Below are 27172 nucleotides of genomic sequence, written 5' to 3' on the forward strand. Positions count from 1 at the left end.
CGTGTATTTCGGGAGTATGCGGGGAGTTTTACACGCGATAGGCCTGGCGCGTGTGGGGTACGTGTATTTTGGGGGTACGCAGGGAGTTTTACATGTGATAGGCCTGGCGCGAGCGGGGTACGTGTATTTCGGGGGTATGCGGGGAGTTTTAGACATGATAAGCATGGCGCAAGCGGGGTACGTGTATTTTGGGGGTGCGCCTGGAGTTTCACACGTGATAGGGCTTGCGCGAGCGGGGTACCTGTATTTTGGGGGTGCGCCTGGAGTTTCACACACAATAGAGCTGGCGCGAGCGGGGTATGTGTATTTCGTGGGTGCGCCTGGAGTTTCACACCCGATAGGCCTGGCGTGAGCCGAGTACGTGTATTCCGGGGGTACGCGGGGAGTTTTACACGTGATAGGCCTGGCGCGAGCGGGGTACGTGTATTTTCTGGGGTGTGCATGGAGTTTCACACGCGATAGGGCTGGCGTGAGCGGGGTACATGTATTTCGGGGTACGCGGGGAGTTTTTCAAGAAATAGGGCTGGCGCGAGCGGGGTACATGTATTTCGGGAGTATGTGGGGAGATTTAGATGCGATAGGCCTAGCGCGAGCAGAGTACGTGTATTTCAGGGGTGTGCATGCAGTTTCACACGCGATAGGGCTGGTGCCAGCGGGGTACGGGTATTTCAGGGTGCACAGGGAGTTTCACACGCGATCTGGCAGCGTGTGCCCTCCCGGGTGTGCCCCCCCTCCCCATGCCCTGCTGGCATCCCACACCACAGGGACATGGCCAAACCCCAGTCCATGCCCCGCAGGCAGCCCATCACCCCTGCCCATGCCCTGCAGGCAGGTCACATGGCACCATGCACATGGGAGCCCCAACTCATGAGCCCCACCCTCCCTACCCAACCCCATTGAAGGGCACCTGCCAGCAGGCCTCTACTCATGTCCCCCCGCCCCCCACCTACCCCCATTGACGGGCACCTGCCAGCAGGCCCCGACACATGGCCCACCAAACAACATGTCCTAACAAAACAGACCCATGTCCCTAATGCCAACCCAAATCCCCCTTTCCCCCCAGTACAAGCATGCAACCATCCACAGCACCCACTCCCAAATGACCCATGGCATGACACTCTTAAAAGAACCACCATGCCCATGCATAAATGCACAACAGAGCCACACAGTGGCAACACATGACTGAGGAAATGTTCATTGAGACATACACAAAACCAAAGATAGTACACAACACCAATCATGAACTCAGAATGAATGTATCAAAAACCCAATGAAATTACATAAAGAAAATCAAACTTGAAAATCAATAAACAATGACAGATATGAACAAAAAGTAATGAAAATCCAATGAAAAACAAAAATACACAGCATGAAAAAATAAAAGCGGTCCATCGCCAATGTCAAAATGAAAAAAAAATCTAAAAAAAAGTAAACCATTGATCCATAGGAATTGTCCATAAAGAGAGTATGTACAAGTCTTCAACTATATACAAACCAAGTCCAAAGGGTCCATGATCCCCAAAATAAATGAAACCTACCAAAAAGTCCTAGGAAAAAAATAATATATACATGACGTGGAGCAAAGTCCATTAACTCTAAAAAAAGAAAAAAACAAAGGAAACCTAACACTAAAGAACTATGTACAAAGGAGGCGGGCAAGTCCTACGCTCACTCTTTGATGTTCTGGGCCAGGGCATCATCGAACTCCTTTTCAACATCCCAGAGGCGGGCCTCTTCCCTGGCCTCGAGGTCTCGCAGGGATGCAGTCATGGCGGCCTCCAATTCCCTGCGAGAAGCCACGAGGCACTCAGCCCGCCTCAATGCCCTACGCATGGAGCTCTTCGCCCTGACCATAGTGAGCTGTGCCTCCTCCGCCTGCCGCCGTTCCACCTCTATCCACTGGCCCAACCACTGCCACACGGAAGACACTCCCAATCCAGGGTCCTCCGGCCAATTCCTGCCCCTGTGATGTTGGTGGGCCGAGCCATCATCGCTCCCATCTTGAGCCTGCTGTTTCCGTGCATGTGCCCTGCCTGTCATTGCCTGCACGTCCTCCTCCTGCTGGGGTCCAGTTGTTGGGGTGGCCACCCCTGCTGGACCACCGACTCCCGACTGTGGCAGGGATGTGTCCTCCACCAGCCTGGCCGCTGGGTCAGAGGCAGCTCCACAGGGTGCCCAGGTGATTCTTGGGCAGGTAGATGGCACAGGGGACGACTGGCGCATAGGGGGTGCAGTTGAGGAGGGGGTTGGTAGAAGATCCAGCACACGGAGGAACCCAGCGCCGGTGACCTATCCTAGTAGGTTGACGCGGTCAATGAGGTATTCAAAATGATGTCCATTCTCCTCACGAGAAGTCTGCACGTCATCCCGAATACCACGTTGATGCAAAGCCACCCCTGCTACGACAGGCTCAACCCGGTCACGGATTGCCACATCTGCAGGGAGAGGAAGGCCAGTTGTTGTTCGCGCATCGCCTCCCAGAGAACGGGTCTGGACGAAGGCATCCCTGCTGGTGCGGGATGATGCAGTCACTGGATCGGGGACAGGATTACACACAGGCACCTCCGCGGCCGCCTATGCTGCCTCCTGTCCCTGCCCCTGGACTGCACTACCAGCACCAGTGGAATCCCCCCCTCCAGGCCCCGTGGGTGGGCCTTCCATGGCCTCCTCCTCAACCGAACCCCCCACCAACCTGGATGACTCCGTGCCATCTACCCCCATATCCCCCTTTGGGGGCTCAGCTGCCCCTTCTGCTGTCGAGGAGTCCACCTCCGACCTCCACCTCTTGGACCTTCCCTTGGCAGCTGTGGCCCCGGATGTGGCACCAGACTCCTCACTCCCCGAAGAGATGACAACCTGGGAGGGGAGCTGGGCCTTGCGTCTCCGGCTGGCGGTGGGATCCCTGCCGCTGTGCTCCACAGCACCGTCTCCGCCCTCTTCATCAGTTGACACTGCAGACAGGGAGAGAAAGAACACAGGCATCGGGGCACTGAACAATGGTCTGATACACACATGACATTTGTACATGAGTGGCAGTGTCAAACTTCACAGATGGCATCACACTCCCCAACACACATATCATTTGAACCCACACACATGCGCAAATTAACAGGAATGTTGCAGCCGGCAGCAGCATCCGTACACATACAACATCATGAACATCCGAAAGTTAGCCTGACGTCACATGCAACACGGGGAGTGCCGAACACATGCACACACGCCACCAGACATACATGCATCTGTACATCTCCAGCACCTGTCACAGTGCAATCATTGGCAACTATGTCACATCTGCCAATAAGCCTCCTACATGTTGGTGTCACATGCATCCATGGTGTATCACTGTTGCACACATGTCAAATACACACACACACGCACATTTACACCATGCACGTACATGAAGGTGGAACCAGCATCCATGTGTCACACCGCAACCATGCCATAGTGTATACACAGAAATGCTAACATGTGTGCATCCCCACATCGATTTGGCCATTGTGCATTTGAACACATACACCATTGATGTGCCTCTCACATGACTGGACTCACATGCAGCAGGCTCATGTCCCTGCACATACACATCCATACATGGGCCTTTCCAGACATATGTCCAAGCTGCACACTCCTGGTACACCTCAACATGCACTGCGTCCAATCAGTACACATGGAAACTTACCGCTCGACTCCAGATGGGTCTGCCTCTGAAGGACCTGGAGGTGGAGCGCTGGGCGTATACGTTCCAGGACCCTCATCTGGTTGTCGGTAAGGTGGACCCGGCACCCCTGTGAATGCGCTACCTCCAAGAGGCTCCGTTCCTTCCTGCTGGTCCTGGACCTGAAGTCCTCCCAGCGTTTCCGGACTTGTGCTATGATGCGGGCTGCCACCCCCCTCCACGTTGAAGGCAGCCACAATGTCCGTCCAGATCCTCCTCCGTCCTTCATTGTCGGTGAGTGGTCTTCCGAAGAGGGCCTCATAATGCACCAGGACTTGCTCCACCAGGATACCAACTTCTGCGGCACTGAACCTGGTAGCCCTCTGCCTCTCTGGCTGGGGGTTGCCAGTGGTCTCTGAAGTTGTTTCCCCCGACATGGCAACCCCCGAGGCAGGTGTGGGTGGGCAACTGGGTCCTGGTGCTGGGCTGGGGAGCGATGGAACTTCAGTCGGGAGTCTTCTGTTCCAGCAGGGGTGGTCACAGCAACTGGAACCCTGCAGATGGCTGACATGCACGCACCAAAGAGCAGGGCACGTGGCCAGCAGGTGGGCAGGCAGCAGCAGATGGCTGGTGGGAGCTGGCTCGGGCCTCTGGGGGGCAGGAAAATGGCCTTCTGGGCAGGAGCGTGGTCTTCCGTGTGTTGTTGCGTGGCCAGCTTGATACGGAGTGATTTGGCACGTGAAAAAACATTACGTAAGCATGTAATTGGAGGAAAGGCCCCTAGCACGTAAGCACGTCTGTGACGTAACGCACACAGTCGGTTCCCTCCACACGGGTGCATAGTGATTCCACATGTGCAAAAACTGCATGTCTGGTGTCGCTGCGTGGAATTGGAGGAAAGGCCCTTAGCGTGTAAGTGCGTAAGTGACGTGGCACTTGTGGGCAGGGTTAAAATGTACGCGTAGGATGCCGTTTTCTTGTAGGTGCTTTTTGTGAAGAGCGAGCGGGTGATTCTTGTACTTCTTGTCGGTTCACACGTGATTACTTCGCAACGGTTGCAGTTCGTACTCCTTGTTTACTAAGACATTGTTCAATTCTTCTTTTGGCGGGGGTGTTGCCAACGCGCCCACGCGTGTCTTTTTCACATTCTTTTTCCAGGCAGACGGTGAGTCGTACACATATTTTTCAACTGTGGTTGCCCCTGTGTGTCACATACCCATTCAGAGGTCAGTGTAGCCTGCGTGTACCACGCATATGCTAATTTTTATGTTTGTGGGTGCCACAGCTTAGTGCAGGTCCTTTATTCCACGCACGTGGGCTACCACGGGTCTCATGCACATTCAATTTTGTTTTCGGGATGCCTGAGCATTGCGTGACCCGTCATCTTCCCCCAGGGGCCACAGACAGCCTTGCTAGAGCACATGGGTACGTATTCCATCTAGTACCTTGCCACCTTTACCCCAATTGCCCAGGACAATTGTCTACTGCACCTCCCATTCGCACAAGAACATCAGTGCCATGGTTGGGAGGCGACCAAGTGGTAAGGGAGGCAAAGGTGGCCGACCTCCAAGAGGTGTCCACGGTAGGACACGTGGCCAAGATGTGCAGGGTGGCCCAAGAGGCCAGTGTGTGGAGGACCAATCAGGGACACCTATGCCCCCCAATGGGTTGGGGAGATGCAGCTGACACCATATTGTTCACCGAACTGGCACGGGATGACTCACAGGCCGACTTCCGTGTCACGAAGTCAAAGCCACGTGTGGCAGTGAAAGTTGCTGTCATCAGGCCACGTGGATCTGGGGCAGCAATGTCATCTTCTGCCCCAAGTTGCCAGGGTGAGGAGGCTGCAGGGGCAACAGCAACTCAATCCACCCCAGCTCTGAGTCACCCAGCCAGGACAGTGTTGGTCCCAGACCATCACACCAAGGTTGGTCCTGGCAACAGCACCCAGCAGCCAATGCCTGCAGTGAGACCTTTGATCATTGTGCCTTTGCCTACTTCCAGTGCCCAGTCCACCTGCGCTTCAGCCCCTACCGATAGAGCGGCGTAAGCCACTCAGGGTCCGCACACCTCTCAAGAGGAAGAAGCATGCTCTTGCGGAACAGGGTGGGACCCAAGACATGGCTCACCCCTCCGGCACATCAAAGAAGCAGAGTTTCAATGATGTGGAACTAGACGCACTTGTGGGCTACTTGTCGGCCCATGGCTGCGAAATGCTGGTGACAGCAGGGTGCAAGACTACGACTGCTCAAAGTAAGGCCCACTGGCAGTGCATCGCGGACCAGATTAGTTCCCTTGGATTCGTGAGACGCACAGCTGATGATTGCTCAAAGCGGTGGAATGACCTCAAACGCAGAGCAAAAAACAAGCTGGCTTCCAATCATGCCTCTTATCTGGTGACTGGCAGTGGGTCTCCACCAGAGGAGGAAGTACTCACAGAACATGATTCAATCGCTGGAGGCTTCATCACAGAGGATCAGATCCAAGGCATTGGAGACCTACCAGATCTTGAGGCAGTGTCCGGTGAGTGGCCATGCATGTGTGTGCAAACCATGTGTATGTTGCTTGGGTGATGTGTTCTGATTGAGTGCCAGGTGAGGCTGTGTAGTCATGACTGCTATAGGTCACCCATGTGGTGCCTCCAAACCATCCCCCGCCCTTGGGTTTGGGTTTCACAGTATCCCTTCTGACTGCAGTTTACAATTTGTACCTGATTACTGCACTTGCCCTTCAACTGACATAATGCCACAACATTGTTGATGCTGTTGTCCTGTTCATTCTGCCTGATTGAGGGAATCATTTGCATGATAAACACACATTTTTGTACCGTTCCTCCCCAAATTCACCATACTTCAGACATAGATTTCACCCCACAATGCCCCACATTTCCTTACTTATTATGGAAATGATTTCATCCATCAGGCGGACTGACTTTTGTGCACCTACACATGCTCTGCACACATCACTTTGGGGCCCTGTTTGAATGTTCAACATGACAATTGACTTCTGTCATGTCCAAGTGACCAACCATTGATGTATCCATGTGCCTGCCATCACTGTATTAGTAAACACTGGATTTGTTGCAGCGTGTCACACATGAGTGTTTTGTCACACTCTTATGCATCTTCTATTTCACAATGTCCATCTCACATGGATGGGGAAAGTACTGATTTTCTACCATATGTGTGTCCTTGTCAAATCTGCCATGGCCATGCTACGTGTCATCTGTGTGCTGGCATATCTCATATATGTGGATTGTCCATGCCACTCACGGGCTATTGTGTGATGCAGGTGCTATGCAGCATGCAGCACATGTGTTGCTTTTCCATCGTGGAGTCCTCAGTGTCTGCTTTTAGGGTCCCCTTCCACTTCTTAGGGTCCCCTTCCACTTCATTGCCAGTGCATGCATGCCAGAGTTAGTGTCATGTGTGACATGTGTCATTTATGTATTCGATGTGTAGATTGTGATGCCTATGTGTGTCGACTATGCTGTTCATGCCTGTCTTCATTACTTTTCTTTTATGTTTGTGCATGTGATGAGGCACTAGATGCTGTTGAGGAGGAGGAGATGGCGCAGGGGCAGGAGTACTCACAGCCCCAACCAGGCACCAGTCGAGGACGTGGGTTGGTGGTGGCTGAAAAACCATTAGTCCTACAGACCATCCTGTCCACGGGTGTCTCTGGGTACACCTCCTAAGACCTCTATGCCTCAGGTGCTGAATCTGACATTGAGACAAATGTCCCGTCGCAGGTGAGTGTTTCTGGCAGGGATGCTGTTCTGTCCAACCCACCTGCACTGGGGGTGACCCCTCTATGGGGCATTCAGTGTTGGAATGTCCGCCTGTGGCGGTTACGGATGCAGGGTCACACTCCACTATATTTGCTCCTGTTCCTGTGCCAGCAGATCAAAGGAGGAATGCAGTCCTGCAGCCTCAGGCAGTGCCAGCACAGCAAGGTGCACATCACCATGCCCCAAACAGGTGTGGTGCCTGCCAATGCGGTGGCGTGCGCCACCAGGCAATACTGTGTGGGAGAACTCCATGTATACTATTACAGCACAACAGGGGGCATGGTGTGAGATGATGGCTCAGGCCGTGGATAGGGTGGCCACTTCCATTATCCCTCCTGAAAGGCAGGTGGAGCTCCAGCAGCAGGCAACAGAGTTCATGTGCCGCTCACACAGGAAGGACATGTTGGCGTCCAAAACTGGAGACTCTGCGCACAGCCATATCTGCAGAGTCACAGGCCCACAGGTATGCCCTTAGGTTAGAACACAGGTCCCTCAGAGATACTCTGGTTGCACTTGAGGTGTCCCAGAGTACAAGGTCAGAACAGCAGCTGGAGCAGCTAACATGCACAATCTCAGCTGAGCTCCAGGCAACCCATGAGGAGATCCAGGCATCACGCGAGGCCTTGCAGGCAGAAATCCATGGTACCCATGAGGTGCTGCATGGGGATCTCGGTAGCATCATCCTGCAGAACCAAACCTTTCAGACCTGCATGCTTGCTGCCATGGAGGAGCATGCCAGGGCTTTGCATGGTCTGCCTCCCATACCACGTGCACCTTCTAATGTACCACCAGAGGGTGATGACAGCGACGGCAGTTCTCCCACTATAGCCGTGCAGGCCATGAGCCTATGGAGGGATTTCTTTTTTCTCAACATACATGCATGTGGGTGTTGGGGTGCACCCTGTACCTCCTCCCTGCTGGGTGTCCCCCCTCCCACCCTGGTCGACACATGGCCATTTTTGATTTTTCTTTTTCATTTTTCTGTTTGACATTTTTTACTTTTATTTTTATTTTTGGTTTTTCATATTTGATTCCGAATAGAAAATTAGAATTAGAATTTCATTGTTGGATTTTCATTTTTTATTTTTATTTTTTCAGTTTATTATTTTCATTTTCTTTTTATTTTCTTTTTTCTTTTTAATTTAATTACTATATTTATTTTTTATTCTTTATTTGATTTATTTTGTTTACTTTTAATTTTAATTTTTTTCTTATTTTTAATTTCATTTTTTTTAATTTGCATTTCCTATTTTCTTTCAGATTGTAAATTCATGGTACAGTGTGTTGCTTTGTGTGGCTCCCGTAGGCATCCACTGTGTGTTCCAGCTGGGCACATGCAGGCTTGTCCTGTGTTTGGGTTAGAAACGTGGGTTCCTGACACATATGCCACCCCTGCTTCACCTTTCCATGGGCTCACAAGGTTGTGACCAAGTGACAGTAACGTACACAGAGGCATTGGGCTCCCATAAGTTCTGTGGGCAGTCTGTAGTCCAAACTGTGTATACACCCCTAGTGGGGATTGCTGATGATTTCTCCACTGCATGGTTGATTTGTATATTGTATTCCATACAGGACATTTTGCATATTTGCATGTAGCTTCTTCATGTCTTAGCGAGCCGGTCTCACTTGCAGATGCAGTTCATGTTGTGTGCAGTACACTGGCACATTTACCTACCAGCAGCACACTGGAGATGGAAGGAGTCGATGTGCTGCCTTTGTCAGGTTGTGACAATGGCACTACTTTCATTTTTTACTATCATACGTTGTCACTGTTGGGCCCTCTACTAAAGTTTTGTCTTGCTGGTAAGTATTTCTTTATGAGTGCTGTTTCTTTTTCATTAGTGAGTGGGAATTGTCTCTGGCCTGTTTGCATTTGGGACGGTGCACTTTGTGACACTTTTGTCATATGTTGTGCATTCATTTGCCATGGTGTGTTGGGTAGGTGAGATGGGGATAGGGAGGGGTTGGGTGACATGGCCCTATTTGGGTGTACTATTTTGCAAGGGGGTAGTCCTTCATGCTGCATGAATGTGTGCCTTTTACTGACACAGCATTGGGTGTGTTTACGTAGCTAGGGATGCACACAATGTAGCACTTCCAGGTAAACAATCTCAGGGTGGCATGGTTGTGACAGTTGACTGTCCCTTTTGTCATCATCATCCATTGTCAGCTGGTACGTGCGAGGACTGTGTGCACTCCGCAGGGGTGTGATTTTATGTGAAGAAATTTGCCATAAACTGGGCACAGGCTGCCTCACCACGTGCCCTTTCCCCTCCCATGCACAGCAGCTGTGCATGTGGTTGGGGATGTGGGGGCACCGCCATGTCCACTGGCATGCCCCGCTGGGTTGCAACATTGTGCAGGACACATGCTGCCACTATGATCCTGCACACTACTGGGGGCGCATTTTGCAGCTGCACACTAGAGCGATCAAGGGAGCAAAAACGTGACTTGAGCACTCCGAATGTGCGCTCTACCATGCCCCGGGTTGCAATATGGGCTGTGTTGTATCTTACCTCGGGTGGTGTGGTGGGGTTCCGTGTTGGCGTCATCATGTAGGTGCTCAGAGGGTAGGCACTGTCCCCTGGGGAGGTGATAATGGTTGTCATTAGTTGGGTTTTCACCTTTCTCAGTGTCTGACATGCATGCATGTGCAGAGGCATTTGTACTCACCAATCAGCCATGTGTCGCCATGCCTCCCAGCTTCCAGGTCCCGGTTTAGGGGTGACATTCTGAATATGAAACTATCATGGCTGGACCTCGGATAGTTGACATATACTGAGGTGATGTTTCCCTTGGCATTACATACAACCCGCACGTTGATGGAATGCCATTGCTTGCAGTTTCGATAGATGTGCTCCGTGGCTCTGGGAGGACGTAGAGCCACATGGGTGCAATTATTGGCACCTAGCACTTTGGGGAAGTTTGCCACCCCGTAAAAGATCTGGACCACGGCCTGCCTTTCTGCAGGTGTTCTGGGCATGTATATGTGCCTGCGGACTGAGGGACATGCAGTCATGATCGCCAACACCTGGTGTAGGCAGCGTGACTGCGTGGCCTGTGAGACACCTCCAACTATGGCATTTGTCCGCTGAAATGACCCAGTAGCCAAGAAATGCAGTACATTGAGCACCTTTTCCAAGGGGCTCAGTGCTTGGGAGCACAGGGTGGGTGATGTGAGGTCATCCTCCCACTCCCTGACCAGTTCGAGGATTATTAGTGGTGGAAACCTGTACCTCCCATAGACCTGGTCATCAGGCATCCCAAAAAGGCTGGGCCTGGGTAAAAAAATATGGGGCCTGGCTATCCTGCTCCTCCTGCGGTGTCCCACGACCACTGCTGCGACGAACGGTATATTCATCGTAGCGTATGAGCTTGTTTGTTGTATGCGTGCACTTTTATGCTGCGCGGGGCCGCTTACGCCTGCTTCCTGCTGGCGTACGTGTTTCCAGATTAGCGCATCTTTTTTGGCACACGGGTTTACCCTGTTCGATTCCATGAATACGTGTTGTTAGCGCGTGTGTGGGCGTTGCGAGCATCAGTACTTCCCCCGTAACACCCACATTTTCACGCGTTGTTCCCCATTCCGCATGTTCCGCCCCGTGTTCCGCCCTCTTTGTTGTATGCGCTACACGTTGTGTGCCCGTGTGCACCACCCACCGATTTGGCACACATCCCAGGGTAAACACGCACAGCACATACCATGAATCTACAAATGGCTGCGTGCGCAGCTTTAGCACGCGCGCGTTGCGATTTTCACGCTTGTGCTCCCCTTTTTAGTGCACATTAATTCCATGAATTACCCTGTAAATCAGTGACTCGCCCCCTGAAATGTGATTCTTTTCATATTTAGGGTCACTGCTCAAAGTGTTACACTTGTGGAACCCCCTGTTATTTTTAAAAAGCCTGAACAATTAAGCTGGCCACTCTAGAAACAAAGAGCCACATGCCACTGGCCGCAGTCCAGGAGCTCCAATTTGTCAAAAAAAAAACGTTCTTTTATTTATTTTTAGGGGTAGCTAGGTAGAGCAAAGAGGTAGCAAGGGAGACCTCTGGGGTAGCAGGTGTGACCCCTGGCAGCCCCCAAATGATGTTCCTGAGCTATATTACATTGCTGACAAATCTGTAGCTGACACCATGAATGACGGGCAAAGCGTCATTTTGTCAAAAGTAAATAAGTAAATAGTAAATAAGACACAGCATCCTTTTCACCCAGATCTTCGAAGAGGAAAATCTCATTAGACTAATAGGCAAAACTAAAGCCTCTCGGCTGGCCCTGGTGGCATTCCTAACAATGTCCTTAAAGATCAGCTGGAACTATTGGCAAAAATACTGAAAACTCTTTTTATGCATAAAGAGCAGACTGGCAATATCCAGGAAAGTTGGTAAAGATTGGAATTGGTGCCAATATTTAAAAAGGGTAATCGTTTTGAGCCATCAAACTATCGCTCATTGGCAATGATGGAATCTAGCCGTAGGATATTCACCAATATTAATCTAGATATATTTGCGATTGGTGCTAGAAGAATCAAATGGGGGACTATACTAGAGGAGGAGCTGCAGTATAAATCAATCACGGAGAGTCCGTTCTGGTGGATTTATTGAGGGATAGCCTACCCTTGAGGGTAATTGTTGACAAATTTGTGGAATTGGTGGCTGCTCTAACTAAAAATGTACGATAGCAGTCAAGGCCAAGGGGAGAGCACCGCAGAAGGCCTGGTTTGATGAGGCCTGTAAAGGGGCGAAGAGAGCCCTGCTGCTCATACTTAAGGATCTAACCTCAAGTAGAAGCGCTATTTCCCAGGCCAGATCTCTTTATAAATTGGAGTCAAGGAGAAGAAAACAGGAAGTTGAAGGAGTGGCTTGGGAGGGATTCCTGGATACTGCCAATAGAAGGGACCAGAAGGCTTTCTGGGAATATGTGAAGGGTTTTCCAGATGGGGGTTCTTCTAGTATTGGTAGTGGGTCACATGCGGGGGGAGGGTCCTGGCTGAAACATTTTGGGAGACTGTTTGGGGCAGGGAAGGCCGAGGGTTGTGTTGATTTGGCCGTGTCCTGTTTAAAATTTGAAGTGGAGGAGGTAAAAAAGGCCATCAACCTTCAAGGCCACAATCGGGCACCTGGCCTGGATATGATTCCTTCAGATCTGTTCCAGGATCCCGTGGATATGTGGGCCCCACTTTTAACGATAGTGTTCAATACCTGTATGCAATCTGGAAAATACCCCCCTTTGTGGAAAAGGGCTATCATCTTCCCAATTTTTAAAAAAGGGGATCAGGCTAGGCCTAGTGCCTACAGACCAATATCTTTGTTAGATTCATCCTTTAAAATCTTTGGAAGAATCTCGTTGGCATGTATTCAATCGTGGTTAGCTGGACAATCTGTCCTCTCAGACATTCAGTTTGGGTTCTGCCCCGGAGTTGGCACGATTGAGCGGAGTCTCAATCTATATCTGTTAGTGGCCAACTCTGTTTTCTGTAGCGGGGAGACAGTCTATTTAGCGTTCATGGACCTGAGCATGGCCTTTTATAAGAGGTAAAGCTCACTTGGCCAAACAATCGGCCAAAATGAGCCAGCAAATAGGGGGCATCTTCCGTTTTATGTCAAGGTATAGGGGGCAGCCATTGGAAGTGATTTCCAAGATCTATGTGTCCCAAACTTTGGCAGTCACAATGTATGGTGCCCCTCTTTGGGGTTTTCAGAGGGCTGACGATATCCAAATTAAGGAGAACAAATTTATTAGGAGACTGTTTGGGCTTCTGAACTCCGTGGCCTGTATTTCAATTCATAGAGAATTGGGATTGGAGTTTTGGGAGGACCAATGGGCGCAGTCCCCGTCCTTATTTTGGGTCCGGTTGTTGTCAAACGAATTTGCCTCCCTCTGCCACTTTATCAACCGGTCTGTGTTAGGCAGAGTAGGGTGGGGTGGCAAAGAATTCCATGGCTTGACTATATTGCTAGGGCTCTCGGGGAGGCCAACCTCAGTGCTCTGTTTCCGCCAGCTGCATTAGTAACAAAGGCAGAGGGGATCAGCTACAAATCTGTGCTGGGTGAGGTAGTTCCAAGGAAAAGAATTATTTTAGAGTACGGCAATAAATCGGATCAATTCCATACCTTGGTTAGCAGGCCTTTTGTGATCCAACCTTATTTAACCCGCAGTCCCTACAAAAAAGGCCATTGGTTAATAACCAGGGCGAGATTTGACTGTCTTCTTTTGCAAGGGAACACAGCTAATTGGAAAGGGTTTCCAGGCTCTGCCGGCTGTCCGGTCTGTGGAGATCAACGTGAAGATATGGCTCATGTATTGTTTTTTTGCACTGGTTATGCAGGGATACATAGAGCCACCCTGATACCGGCCCTAAAGAAGACTGAGATCCACCAGCACAAAGAGGCACTCGTATTCCTCCTGAGTGCCGACTCTGTTTTTACAGCCTGGGCCCTGCTCTCCTTCTTAAGGAGAGCACTGTACTTTCGAAAGGGGCTGATGAGGCTCCAGGGAGTTGGTGGCTTTTAATGCACGTGAGGACTGAAGGATGACTTGTGCTCAAAGTGAACTAATTTTTGGACTAGTGGTGCTGTAACTTTTATCATTTTTATCCTACTCTGCCCCATTTTAAGGCATGTTTGTCATGGTGTTCTGCACTTGATTATAAGGTATATCTTATGCACTGTGAAATTTATCTCGATGAATTGTAATGCTTTTTTGTGTTTGATGGATTCTTTCACATCCAAATAAACTTGTTTGACTATTTATCACCGGCTTGAAGACAGAAAACTCCTTAGTGTCTTCCAATGGGTTTCAGAAAAACCTTTAGTACAGTGAAAAATATCAGTACACTGCAATTTCTCATTGCAGAATATGATTTTAAGAAGGGTTCTAATCTCTTTTGCTGTTATGTGAACTTTTCTAAGACCTTCGACCTTGTCTCTAGACCTAAACTATGGGCAAAATTGAAGCAATGGGGAATTGATCCAACTCTGCTGCACTACATCCAGCAGTTATATTCTAATATTTCTATTTCTATATACGTCTCAGTTCTGAAGGCTAGCATTCTGATTATTACCAAACAAAATGGGGTATGAAGCAGGGTTGTGTATTCGGCCCTATTCTTTATAATGCCTGCACCACTGATTAAGAGCCATACTTGCATCAGGTTCATAATTTTCGACCGCAGATAAATGGTACAAAGATCTTCAGTTTGTCGTATGCTGACAACATAATACTCTTTCACCAAACCCTAATTGGCCTACAGTGCTCAATCACTGCGATAGCGGTATATGCAAAGGAAAATGATATGATAATCAATAAACTAAAGACAAAGACAATGTGCCTTGGAGGGGACACTACAGCTAGAGAATGCTTCCAATCGAGTCTTGCCAAAACTATGTTGGAAAACACAGAGGAATATATTTAATTGGAATTGCTGGTTAAAACTCGTCCATCGTCCACCTATTATGAGACTCTCGCAAAGGAGAACATTTGGAAAAAATGGCTTGTGATAAAGAACTACATAGAGCAACGTGGGGGCCATAATATTGAAGGGTTCGCTGAGATGTAAAAAGGGCCTGTGAATTAGGCCTAAAATGAGTATCAAAGCTTCTATAATGTATGCATTGGAAGTTCTGCAAGGTCTGCAAGTGGGTTGGTTGGGGAAGCTTGAGGCAAAATTATTACGCTCTATAATAATTCTTCCTAAGGCTGTACCAGTTGAGGAATTAAGGTTTCAGTGGTATGATATCATAGGTTAGGGGATCAAATCTGTGCTGCTCCTTGTCGTCTTGCTTCCAAGGCCAGCACGCTGCCCCTGAGCTAAGCTCCCGAGACTATCGGAAGAGTATTGTTTCATGCCAAATTGTGAAAATACAAACGTAGTTCAAATGCATTGTTGCAGCTCCTGGGTGAAAGATTGGATGACAAATGTAATCATTCATTTATAGAGGATTTAAAAATATTTGCCATAAACCATCTAGTAACCTTGGGCATAGATCCTGAAATATGTGACGATAGCCCTCACTATGAAAATGTAATTAAACCAAAAACTCAACAGTGGGATATTCCCTCGAATATCGACAAATATGCACCATTATAAAAGGTACAGACAATACTCTTATCAGAGCTTTATTGTCAAGAGACCATGCAGTTACCTAACCAAAATCTGCAGTGTAGAATTGAAGCGCTTTACTGTGTATCTCCTATTTAACATTCTCCCCACCAAAGAATATTTAAGTTCATAGTATGGCTCCACATCACAAGATACCCTATGTAGGTACTGTCAGACATCGAAACGGTTCATCATGTTCTCGCCGCCTGCCCAGCTACGGAAGACTGTTATTCGAGAGGTTATAGGGGGTATGTCAGTTGTATTGACAACATACGTGATGTTCAATTTTAGTCAACATTGTTTGGGGACCAATCTGTAGTGATTACGCTACTGCTCTTGCATCTGGAACCTTGCGATAAAGAAAATTGAGTCTTTGGAATAGATACTTAATCTTGACATGGCGAATACGCAGCATTATTTATGGCAAAACAATTAATTTTAATATATATGTTAGAAGATATGTCTTTGATTTTGTTTTATTATTTTGAAATTCGTATTATTTTATGACAAAGTGCATACATTTTAAACTGTTTTTGTTTTTGTCACAAATATATGTGCTTAAAGTTCTGTAATTAAACTAAATGCACAATAAAAAATAAATGTAAAAATAAATATGTAAATTCTAGCATCACTGGATGTGGTGAATTCATGTACATGCATACAACACACTTTAGACAGAATTGTGGTAAAAGAACATGTGTATGATAAGCTTGCAAGCTTTTTAGCTGATAGCAATGTGTTGCTTGAAATGTTGGTTTTAAAACCTACAAATAATTTCCTTTTGTTCAAATACAAAGCATAGCAATGGGGGCAAGATGTGTTGCAATTTAAGCCAATCTGTTTATGGAGCAGTGAGAACGCGACCAAATTTATGCAGCAGAGACATCCACCCCAATATATTTTTCTGGAAAAGACATCTCGAAAATATCATCCTCATTTGGGACAATCCATCTGAGAAACCTGCTAAATTTGTCGATCAACTCAAAACAATGACTTAAACATAAAATGACACTTTAATGGAAAACAAAACAAAACAAATAGTTGTTCTCTATATCTTAATTCATTTTGAAAATATTTCCATTACACCACTGTAATTACTGTATCATATGATTTCTGATTGTGAACAATCTGTATATAACTGTGCAATTATGTAAGATTAGTGTCCAGATTTGCACTGTCACTGTACCTTTTCCTTTGTTGTTTACGTATCCGTGTAACTAAACTGTATGCAATCTATGTACCTATGTAAGACAAGCGCCCAGATGCCACAGGGATTGCTGCGCTCTACACATAAAGAAACTAAACTAAACAACACAGTTCCATAGAAAACCTACCTCTACTTATTCCATTTTGCGTGTGGGTAATGCTCAGCCGAGACACGTACTTGCAACATTCCTTATTGAGTATATATAGAAAATACACTGACAGTGCTATTTTTGAAGAAGTACAAATGTGATTTTGAGAGTCAAGGCAAGAGTTTATAAACTCAATAGAAGTTTGATGCTAAAAGAAAATGTTAGTCATTTACAGGGAGTGGGCCTGCTCACTATTAAGCAAAAAAAGATCACTTACTTTACAGAAGGAAAGTGTGACTATCGTCATTGTCTATGAGAATAGAAGCTATGCCTTTTTTGGCTTTTTACCAAAATGCTGGAATCTTTTACTGTGTGATGGTGACCTTCACCAAAAAACGTATGATACCCTATAAGAAACCTCATTCTATATTATGGCCTAGATTACTACCAGACACCACATCCAAAGCTAGTCCTAAGTGGCTTGAAGTACAACTCATTGGGTTTATGAAATGCAGAACATTTTCTTTGTGCAATTTACACTTAATAATATAAAGTGTTATGTTAGGATCAAGAGATAAAAATCACATCAAGAGCCTTTTTAATTGTCAAATACATTTTTTGTGTATAATGCTTTCTGTATTAGTGGCATATTTTCTGTTGGTAACACCATTAGAAAACTACGCGAGAGGATACCTGAATATCATAGAGCAATCAGGGCAAGTAATGAGGGCTATCCAATGGTCAGACATTATTAACTGGAGCATCAAAATGCAAATTATCTCTGTGATAAGGAACAAGTGCAATCAAAGAAATGCAGCGGGAACAAAGGTTTGGACCCGACGAGGTGTGAAATGCTCTGTATTAATAAAACCAGAACAGTTACAAATGTGTCTTAATGTGGCTATGAACTCAGGGTGTTCATGGGCCAGTACTTGACCCTTTCCCAATTGAAGTAAACAATGATATTCATGTTTTGGTGTATTTCACCATCTATACTCTCAAGTAGCTTTATCACTGAATTTGTTTTATTTCTAGCGATTGTGCAAACTGCTAATATACATAATTATATTTCCATCATGTAATAGTCTGGTGCACTGCATCAATAATTTCAAATACAGGGATCTTCTTAAATGTAAATGAGGTGAAATGGCAATTGTATACACCACATATTAACTATAATGTGGAGCTTGCCTGTGGCATAATTATTAGTTTCAGCATTATATTTTTTTGGGCTGTTTGCCTCCAGGTTACAATCTGTATTCAGAAACTTACTGTAGATTTTGAGTGTATTCATAAGAAACTGCAGTTTTCTCAAGCCACCATTGCCACATATTTTCTTTATGTCTATGAAGTCAGGCGTGATGTGTAGACAGAAGAGTTATCACAAACATCAGCATGTTTTCGGTGTACATTCACTCATAACATAGTCCCTTATTCTCATCATGTGAGGCATTGCCATCTGGCAAGGTTGCAAAGTCCTGACTTTTTTTTATTTTTAGTACATAAAATTGCCAGAATCCTCCTGCGACTCCCAACAGGATATGTAACTATGGACAGTTGAACTCGTCGTGTAGAAGACAAATTCTTCCTGCCAATACAATTCTTAGCAGTACTAAAAGACCAGCTCAGTGAACTATTGACCAAAAGATTGGATGGACGCCCCAGGATACAGCTCAACTGAAAATTAAATGCACCAATCAACACCAATATAGCAATACGTAACAGTAATGCTAATGATTGAGTTGTCTATGCTCATGTGCGTATCTAACAGGAGTCTCCTTGAAAACAGAGCGTTATACGGATATCCTGTTCAGACCAATGGGGAGGGGTGTTCTCCTGAAACCAGATGGAAAACAATATGTAAGTAAATTAACCCAGGGAGTAGTGCAAATGGAAAAAAAAACATTTGAACACCAGGTTACAGACAGACAAGGAGAAGGCTTACCATTCAGATGCAGTATTCGTCAAGAAATGCGTGATGTTCTGGTAAGGTTGCAAAGTCTTGAAGAATTATCCCCTGTACCGCCTGCACAAGGACGCCTAGTCCTTCACCCCTTGGCACGAGGACGCCTAAGTTCCACAGTAGTGCTCAACGAGGCAGTCTCTAGTCCGAGCACTCAATATGTATAAAGTTGCAAAGTCAGCGAGAGTACAAAATATGCAAGTTCCTTGCGGGTGAGCGTGGAGGAAATCTCTGTGATGCACAAGGACTCAGAGGACGTTCTGGTTCGTAGCAATCCTTGCAGTAGCAGAGCAAGACAGGCAAACAAGCAATCCAAGATACAAGACCAGGTCGGTAATTCACGGGCTGTGCCAAGAACGAAACGTAAGCAGTAACACTCCAAATTTCGGCCCATAATCGATACCAAGAGTTCCAGAATTAGACAAGAGACGAAGAGACAGCAAGTCCGGGTACATCTAGCAGAAGTCAAAAAACTAAGAATCCAAAAACATACATAGTGTAGAACAATAAAGCTGCCAAATGATACAAATTCTGAAGCGCTGCTCCGTTGTTTGGGCGGATCTTATAAAGACTCACCTGATCTATTGTAGGTTACGCTGCAGTAGCCTTGTGCGTGCAGAACCGTATGCTGGGCACCAACGTCTCCATGGCAACCCCCAACGCACACAAAAAGACGTGTTGCGTGAGGGAGGTTTGCCCGAGCTATTAGCCATATGCAATCGCTTTTCTTGAACTTTGCCTGATGTAAATGAGGCGAGTGAAGGAGACGGAGTATGGCCCTGTACATAATCGTGGCAGGCTTTATTTATAGACAATGATGGTCTCCTGACAAAAATGATGCAGGTGTGTAGAGGTGGAGCCAAGAACCCCACTCAAAGCTCCACCCCCATGCTGCCTAGATGTTGGGAGCCGGAATATGAGACACGTGCAGTGTCAGTAAGAATACCAGTACCGCAAAGAAACATGTATGCAAGGTTCCCATTGTGAAAACCATATATGCGTTCACATATAAATGATGGCCATTTGAATGAAATCACGGAGGGAGTGGGAAAAGCAAGCATAAAAGAAGACTGGTGACATCATGTAGAGTGGCGTTGACACACCTAGAAGAAGCTGATGTGTGTAGACATCCTATAGAAGCAAAGAAGACGGTGTTAAAAATGAGCAATATTTCGGGCTCGAGATGACGATGCTCATGCTACAGAAATAATAAAGAATATACCAAGTCATTTTATACTTGTACAGATGCAGTAACGCAAGTAGGACAAAGAATTCTTGAGGCTGGCTACGTAGTGAAATAGATTGCGGTGATGCACCAGTGTATATGCATAGTAATGAATTAACTATGGATATTTCACAATGCACTTTAGCAGAGTCTGGACCCCATGAACTGAAAGGCTTTTTCAGTGTGGCGTAGTATTGAAATAGCTAATGAACGAAGGTGAATCCTAGAAAGGCTTGGCTTGCCCAGCACCAGGAAGTCAAGGTCACTGTGAGCCTAGATATTCATGAAGATGTTACAATTAACGTGTGAAAAGAACAAACTCCTGTTTGAGGTGTGGAGCAAGAATATTGAAGACGTCAGAGGTTCATCATTTAATAGAGTGTAATAAAGCAAAAAGGCTCTGAAACATGGTCTCCAGTCACATGGTCAGATGGAAATAGACACTGAGTTGAGCTGTATCCTGACCAAGAGACAAGTGTGCCTACACTTCCTTTTATTCTCAGGCACAGAGAACATTCACAAGGCCAATGTTCAAAGGGATAATTGACTGGCAGACAGCAGAATGATGATAAATAGCAGGCTAATGAGGTGGGAAGCTATGGTCATGACCAGCCCACCAGCACCTGGGTGGCAGCCTGCATGCTGCTAGCATGTGTGGAATATTACAGAGGGATACGAGGGTGCCAACCAATTATAGAGGGCCATGTAATGAAGAGCCCTATAGTTTGTATAACCAATGGGACGTTGTGTATTTGATGATGTTCATAGTAACTTGCACTAGAGGAGGGCCTAGTTGCCCACCTGATGTTAGAAACCCAATCACTTTCCCCGACCAGTATGAAACTTATACCTAGATGTTCCTTGTAAGCTGATCACTTTCCCAAATAGGTTTTTGTAGTTTGCCACGTAGATCATGAGGATTTACTATATAAGATATGTTTTTTATGAAATTTGCTGAGTGAGAAGATCGAGTGGTTTCATTGATGATCGTTGTACTCCCTGTTTCAGACAATTGAAAATAAAACAGATTTACTTTGCCAACTTTCTAAGTCGGTCTGATTTTTGATGTTTGAGTATATTCTGCATCCCCATCTATCTCAGAGTTTTGCTACCTCGTCTTAAAGGGCTTTGTGTTGGATACGCAAGTTCAGGTGATTCCTTCGCTAGAGGGGTAATCTGCTAACCAGATCGCCCTTTGTCCAATTTCATGCCAAAAACATAGTGCACTTTTGATCTGCTACATCAGTAGCCTAATCCGCGGCACCCGCTCTGCTTGTGGCACAGAGCAGGTTCAAAGGTCACAAAATGCCCACACAACAACCGCTGCAACAGCCAAGCCACTGCAGCGCAGGGGTGATGTTAGGGCAGTTTTTCGAAAGTTCAACTAAGGGCTTCATAGAACTATACCTGAGGCAATACAGAATTTCATTCTTAGTATAAGGCCGTACCACCTGAAAATATTTGGTAGCATTGACAAATCAGCCAGGCATATTTTAGGAGGAAGGGAAATATGTAGATAGGTACAAAGAAATTGTAACATACACCGATAAACGTATGTATTGTGAAAACAATGGTTTAATTTAAATACATGTAGGCAAAGATAAATCTTTGGAAAGCTAAGTACTATTTCATAAGTCATAAACACAATTATAAAAAAACCGACACAATACTATTGTATGCAAACACCAAATTATAACCTATTTAGAACATCAATATGTACTTCATGGCCAGTAAAGCCTAATATTAGACCTTTTGAATCACAATCAGATATTCATGGGGAGTAAAACCAAATTAGACTTTTAGAATGCAGTAAATAATTCAAGGGCAGCAGACCCTATGGCCATAACCTACAGTGTAATTCAGTTTCAGGAATCACCTAGTTATACCAACACTGTTACAAGTATACATCTTGGAACACATGTAACTTATTCTTCTTCAGAATTGAAATTTATCAATATTACTTTTCAGGACACAGTTAAAAGAGAAGTAAAGAACTTATATACTTTTCGGAGGGGGAGTCAGCGGTGTCCAGTTATAATGTCGACTGCAAAAAGTCGAATGCAAAAATGTCGAAATAAAATTCAAATGTGTTTTTTTTAATTTGTATGTTTTTTGGGGCCTAGCTAGTAAAAATAAAAGGGGTCGGGGGGGAAACCCCCCATTAAAAAAAATGTAAAAAAGATATTTGAACATTTTCTTTTTCGACATTTTTGCAGTCGACATTTTTGCAGTCGACATTTTCACTATAAACCACAGTCAGCTACTAGTGGAGAAGTAAGAACTCAGTAAGACTGTTTTAGAAATGCACTAAGCAATTCAAGGGAAATATAACTCCAGGTTACAGTTTGGGAATGGCAGCAGCTATTCAACGTAAGTAAACTCCTATTGATATATACACTCTTACACTATTTCTGTCCACTAAAATAGTTACTTATAACAAAGATACTTTTCAGAAGTGTGGAATACAATTCTAAGTTAAGTAAGCACTCTAGCAGACTTTTCAGAGGGGCAGTATGCAACTCTAGGATAAGTAAGAACTCTAAGACTGCTTTAGAAGTGCACTAAGCTGTTCAAGTTAAGCAAAACCCAATGGAACAGTTTAAGAATGGCAGTATACTATTCAAGTTGGTTAAACCCTATTTGTAAGCGTTTACACTCAATCAATTTCAGAATAATAAACCAATACCAACTCTTTCTAGAAGGGTGAAACACAATCCAGAGATATGTAAATAACTCTTTATACTTTTCAGAGGGCAACAAGCAACTCAGAGGTAACTAAGAACCTCTGGAGCCTTTTGTAACATCCCATTTCAGAGATACAGTTACAACACTAACACATTTACATGTAAGTACATTTGTGTTCATTTCAAGACAGATGCTTCTACTTGTAAAGTCCTTCCCTATTCTAGGGCATGAGTTATCTCAGAGACAAAATAGGGATCCAGCAGTAGGCAGGTCAGAATGAGGCTCAGATGCAGAAAAGTCAGAGTTCCACAGGATTTCGCCATCAGCAAGTGAGTACAGACTTCAAAGTTAGAAGAAGGTGTTAAGGGACTACAGAGAAGGGTCCCTAAATGCGTTTCAGCGTTAGACCTGGGCGAACAGTATGGGCAAACTCCCAAACACATGAATCAGCCACACGGGATTGGCACAAGACTTAAGGTAAGTATTACCCAAGCCAACACAGTATGGCAGCAAAGAAGAAGAGCTTCTGGACGGATGACTTCATGGTGCACGGTCCCTGGATTCTTGGTCTGGCAACGAAAGAAACATACACTGGATGGGAACTTGCAGCAGCAATCATCAGAAGAGGCTCCCAGCAAAGGAATCTTCAATGCTTCTCTCAGCTCTGTGGTTTTGGTGCCCTTTTACAGGAGCCAGATAAAGAACGAATATCACTGGTCGGTTCCCTTCACTTTCTCAGTCCAGCACTCCGGTGACGGGACTTCAGGGATTTGAATCATGTCACTGGAGATGAAGCAGGTGTCCACCAAAGTTTCAGTAGGAATCAGATTACGTAAGATGTTGCACTCAGGCTTAAGGTCCCCTGTTGTTGGCGGTTTGCAGCACAGCAAGGTCACAGTGCATTGAGCGATGACTCATTTTGCAGGACATCTCAAGATTAGTGAATCTCACAAGCTTCTGGGTTGTTGTCTTCGGGACCCCCAGGTTCCTTGGAAGGAAGAGTTACAACAGGCTCTGAATACATAGCAGGATCTCCGGTTGCTGGAATCATTTACAGCTATGGTTTCTTCGTCTTTGGATTCAGCAACAGTGGTTGATTTGTCTTCAGCTTCCAGAATCAGACTTTTATCTAGAAACCCACACACAACCTCTGCAAAATCTCCCTGCAGTTTAAAGAAAGGGGTGGCTGGTTGTCCAATCAGGACAGCCAACTCTCTATTAGGAACTGGTTCCTTTCAGGCACATTAGAAGACAAAGGCCTGCAGAGTTTTGGACTCCTCCGCGCTTCCTTCCTTCACAGACACTCTGGAGCCTTGGTAGGAAACACAAAGGGTTCCCGCTGAAGACAAAACTTCAACCAGGACCTCCCCCACCTAGGATGGCAGAGGAAGATACAAGAAAGGACAAGCATGCACAACATGGGGAAAAAAATGTGGCTACCATTCTAGCAGAATGGTTACCATTTTGTGCATTACCGCAGCTGATTTGACGAAATAGAAGAAATACCTACTACTAGTACAACAGTGGTAACAACTCTAACTACAGCAGGCACATTACTTGAACCACCAAGCACAACACCAAGATTAATACCTGCAGCGCAACCTTTTTTAGAGGTAGGAAAGCCAGAAGAGGGAAAAAGAAAACCTCAGCAGAATAACAAATAAAATAACCAATATTAATCAACATCTCATCCAAACAACTTACCAAAACATAAATGTACACATTAAATGTAGGGGTATCTTTTATACCTACTAATAACACCAGCCTGTTTGAAGAAGATGTAAATGTATTCAAAGTAGTGCTCAAAATGGAACTGAAGATTTTCTTTCAAAATCTTAAGGATGACAACTATGACAAACAAGCCCCAGACTTTCTAGAGATGAAGAACAAAAGCAATGTTCATCCACAAGTTTACCACACTCTGGTCAAATTATTCAAGCTAAAAATCACCAAAGATCTGAAACGACTAAAATATGAAACACCACGTAGACAGAACATCAGAAAACATAAATTGAAAATAATTAAAGAACTAGCAGATGAAAATAGTTTAACCATTAAACAGGCAGATAAAGGCGGAGCACTGGTCCTTATGGACACCTCTCTATATAATGAAGGCTGTTTATGACTACTTACAGACCGCAGTACTTACATGACACTGGACAATGACCCAATTTCTTCTATAAAAGAAATCATAAAAGGAGTCATTGCAAAAGCATGTGACATGGATGGATCTCAGAAAGAACCAGTGAATTCTTGATTAAAAAACATCCGGTCACACCCATCTTCTACGGTTTACCAAAGATTCACAAGAACAAAATCCACCGTTAAGGCCAATAGTAGCCGGGACAGACAGCATTTTTCAACCGCTAGCTGTATATCTAGACACTGCATTATAACCTCTGGTACAAAAGACCCAGATTTAGCTCAAAGATACAACCCATTTTTTTTACAAACCATCAAGATGCTGAACATAGACCAACAAATCTACTGCTGTTCACGATGGATGTCAACAGTTTATACACTTCCATCCCCTACAACAAAGGAATCAAAGCACTAGAGTTTTTTTATTGAAACATGAGGAGATTACCATCCATAAAACATTTGCCATCGAGCTCATCAATGTCATGCTATACAACAATTATTTTTGGTTTAATGGCCAGTACTATTTTCATACGTCAGGGACCTCTATGTGCTCATCAGTGGCCCCCTCGTACGCTAACATATTCATGTACCATTTTGAAAACACCCATGTCCTTGAAAAGGACCTTTGGAAACACAAAGTCAAAGGCTGGATAAGATATATTGATGATATATTCGGAATTTGGATGGGTACAGAGGAAGATCTTTTACTTTTCTGGGGATATCTCAATGAATGCAATGAAAGGCTAAAATGTACAATTAAATTGGGAAACCAGCTATTAACTTCTTGGACGTTCCAATTGAACTAAGGGAATCAGGGTTCAACACACAAATTTACACAAAACCCACAGACGTCAGTAGTTTGTTGCATTACCACAGCTTTCACCCAAAACATCTTAAAGACAATTTGCCGTACAGCCAACTACTGAGATTAAACAGAATTACTTCAGATAATGAAAAACTCCAAGAAGAAAATTATGTCATGAAATCCAGATTCACCAATATTGAATTCCAGAAGTACTACTTAATAAGGCAATATTGAGAATAGAGGCACAAAGTCAAGAAGATCTACTTGGACCTCAAGCAAGCAAGGATACCCCGAATCTTATACACACATCAAGATACTCCAGTCAGAGTATTTAAATTAAGCGCATCATACAAAAAAACTGGGACCTGATTAGATTTGACCCAAACCTAAACCAAGTCTTTCCAGAACCGCCTATGCTCGCATACACAGGGGTTACAACTTTTTAGAGACAAACAGATAAAAGCTGAGAAACATAAACAACAAACTCAAACTTGGCTGAGCAGGCTAAAAAAACTGAACATTTGTGTGTTTGAATTGCCAACACTGCTCAAGTATAATAAAGGGTGATCACATACGCCATCCAAATATAGGCAAGAAGATACTATTGAAACATTACGCCACCTTTGAGACCAAGAATGTTATCTATGCAATACGATGCCCGTGCGGGAAATACTACGTGGGCAAGACATCAAGAAGAGCTAAAGAAAGAAGGACTGAGTATTAAGTCAAAAATTATTAAGTCACCAGTGTACAGACACTTTAGAGATCACCATGACATCTCACAAATGAGAGTAGCGATATTAGAAGTGGTACACCTACTCTCAAGAGGAGGGGATTTGCCTAAAATTCTTTCACAAAAAGAGTTATTTTGTATCCATCGTTTGGATGCTATGACTCCCTTAGGCATCAACGAGGAACATTATTTGGGTCCCTTTTTATAGCTCAGGAGTACCTTAAAGGTCTATCATATCTGAAGACCCAATGACAACCCACTTCAGTAAGCTGATTTCTTATTGATTACTTCATAACACACACCTTGATGTTATGATATGACAGAATGTGAACCTGATTGGGACAGTCTTGGTGAGAAATATGACACAGTTCCTTATATCATTGTAGTAAAGAGTATTAAGTTGTTCAATTTGGGTGTACAATTGTCAAACATGTAAAAATTCAAAAAGTACTATGTTCACTAGAACAGATTGTGAACCATTTGTGGTACAGTACAGAAAAGAATACTACTCCACCAATATCAGCTTACTCATTTTTGATTAGCGATAACTAATGATCTATTCATCGGCAGAACAATTAATTTACATTATGTTACTCACCACACAGGCCGGGGCGTTGATATGGAAACGCAGAGTGTTGAGTATGACTATCCATAGCAGTCCCCTTGACTTTCGTAAGTTTAGGTCCAGCACAGGACCTTAACCTCCTCAACTCGAGGGAATCTCTTTATTATGAAGTGCCCCTCTGCTGGAGATAAACATACAGAGGAGCCAATCAAACA

Source organism: Ambystoma mexicanum, chromosome 13 (genome assembly GCF_040938575.1).
Source record: "Ambystoma mexicanum isolate Mex_15411 chromosome 13, UKY_AmexF1_1, whole genome shotgun sequence".
In the NCBI taxonomy this organism is placed as follows: domain Eukaryota; kingdom Metazoa; phylum Chordata; class Amphibia; order Caudata; family Ambystomatidae; genus Ambystoma; species Ambystoma mexicanum.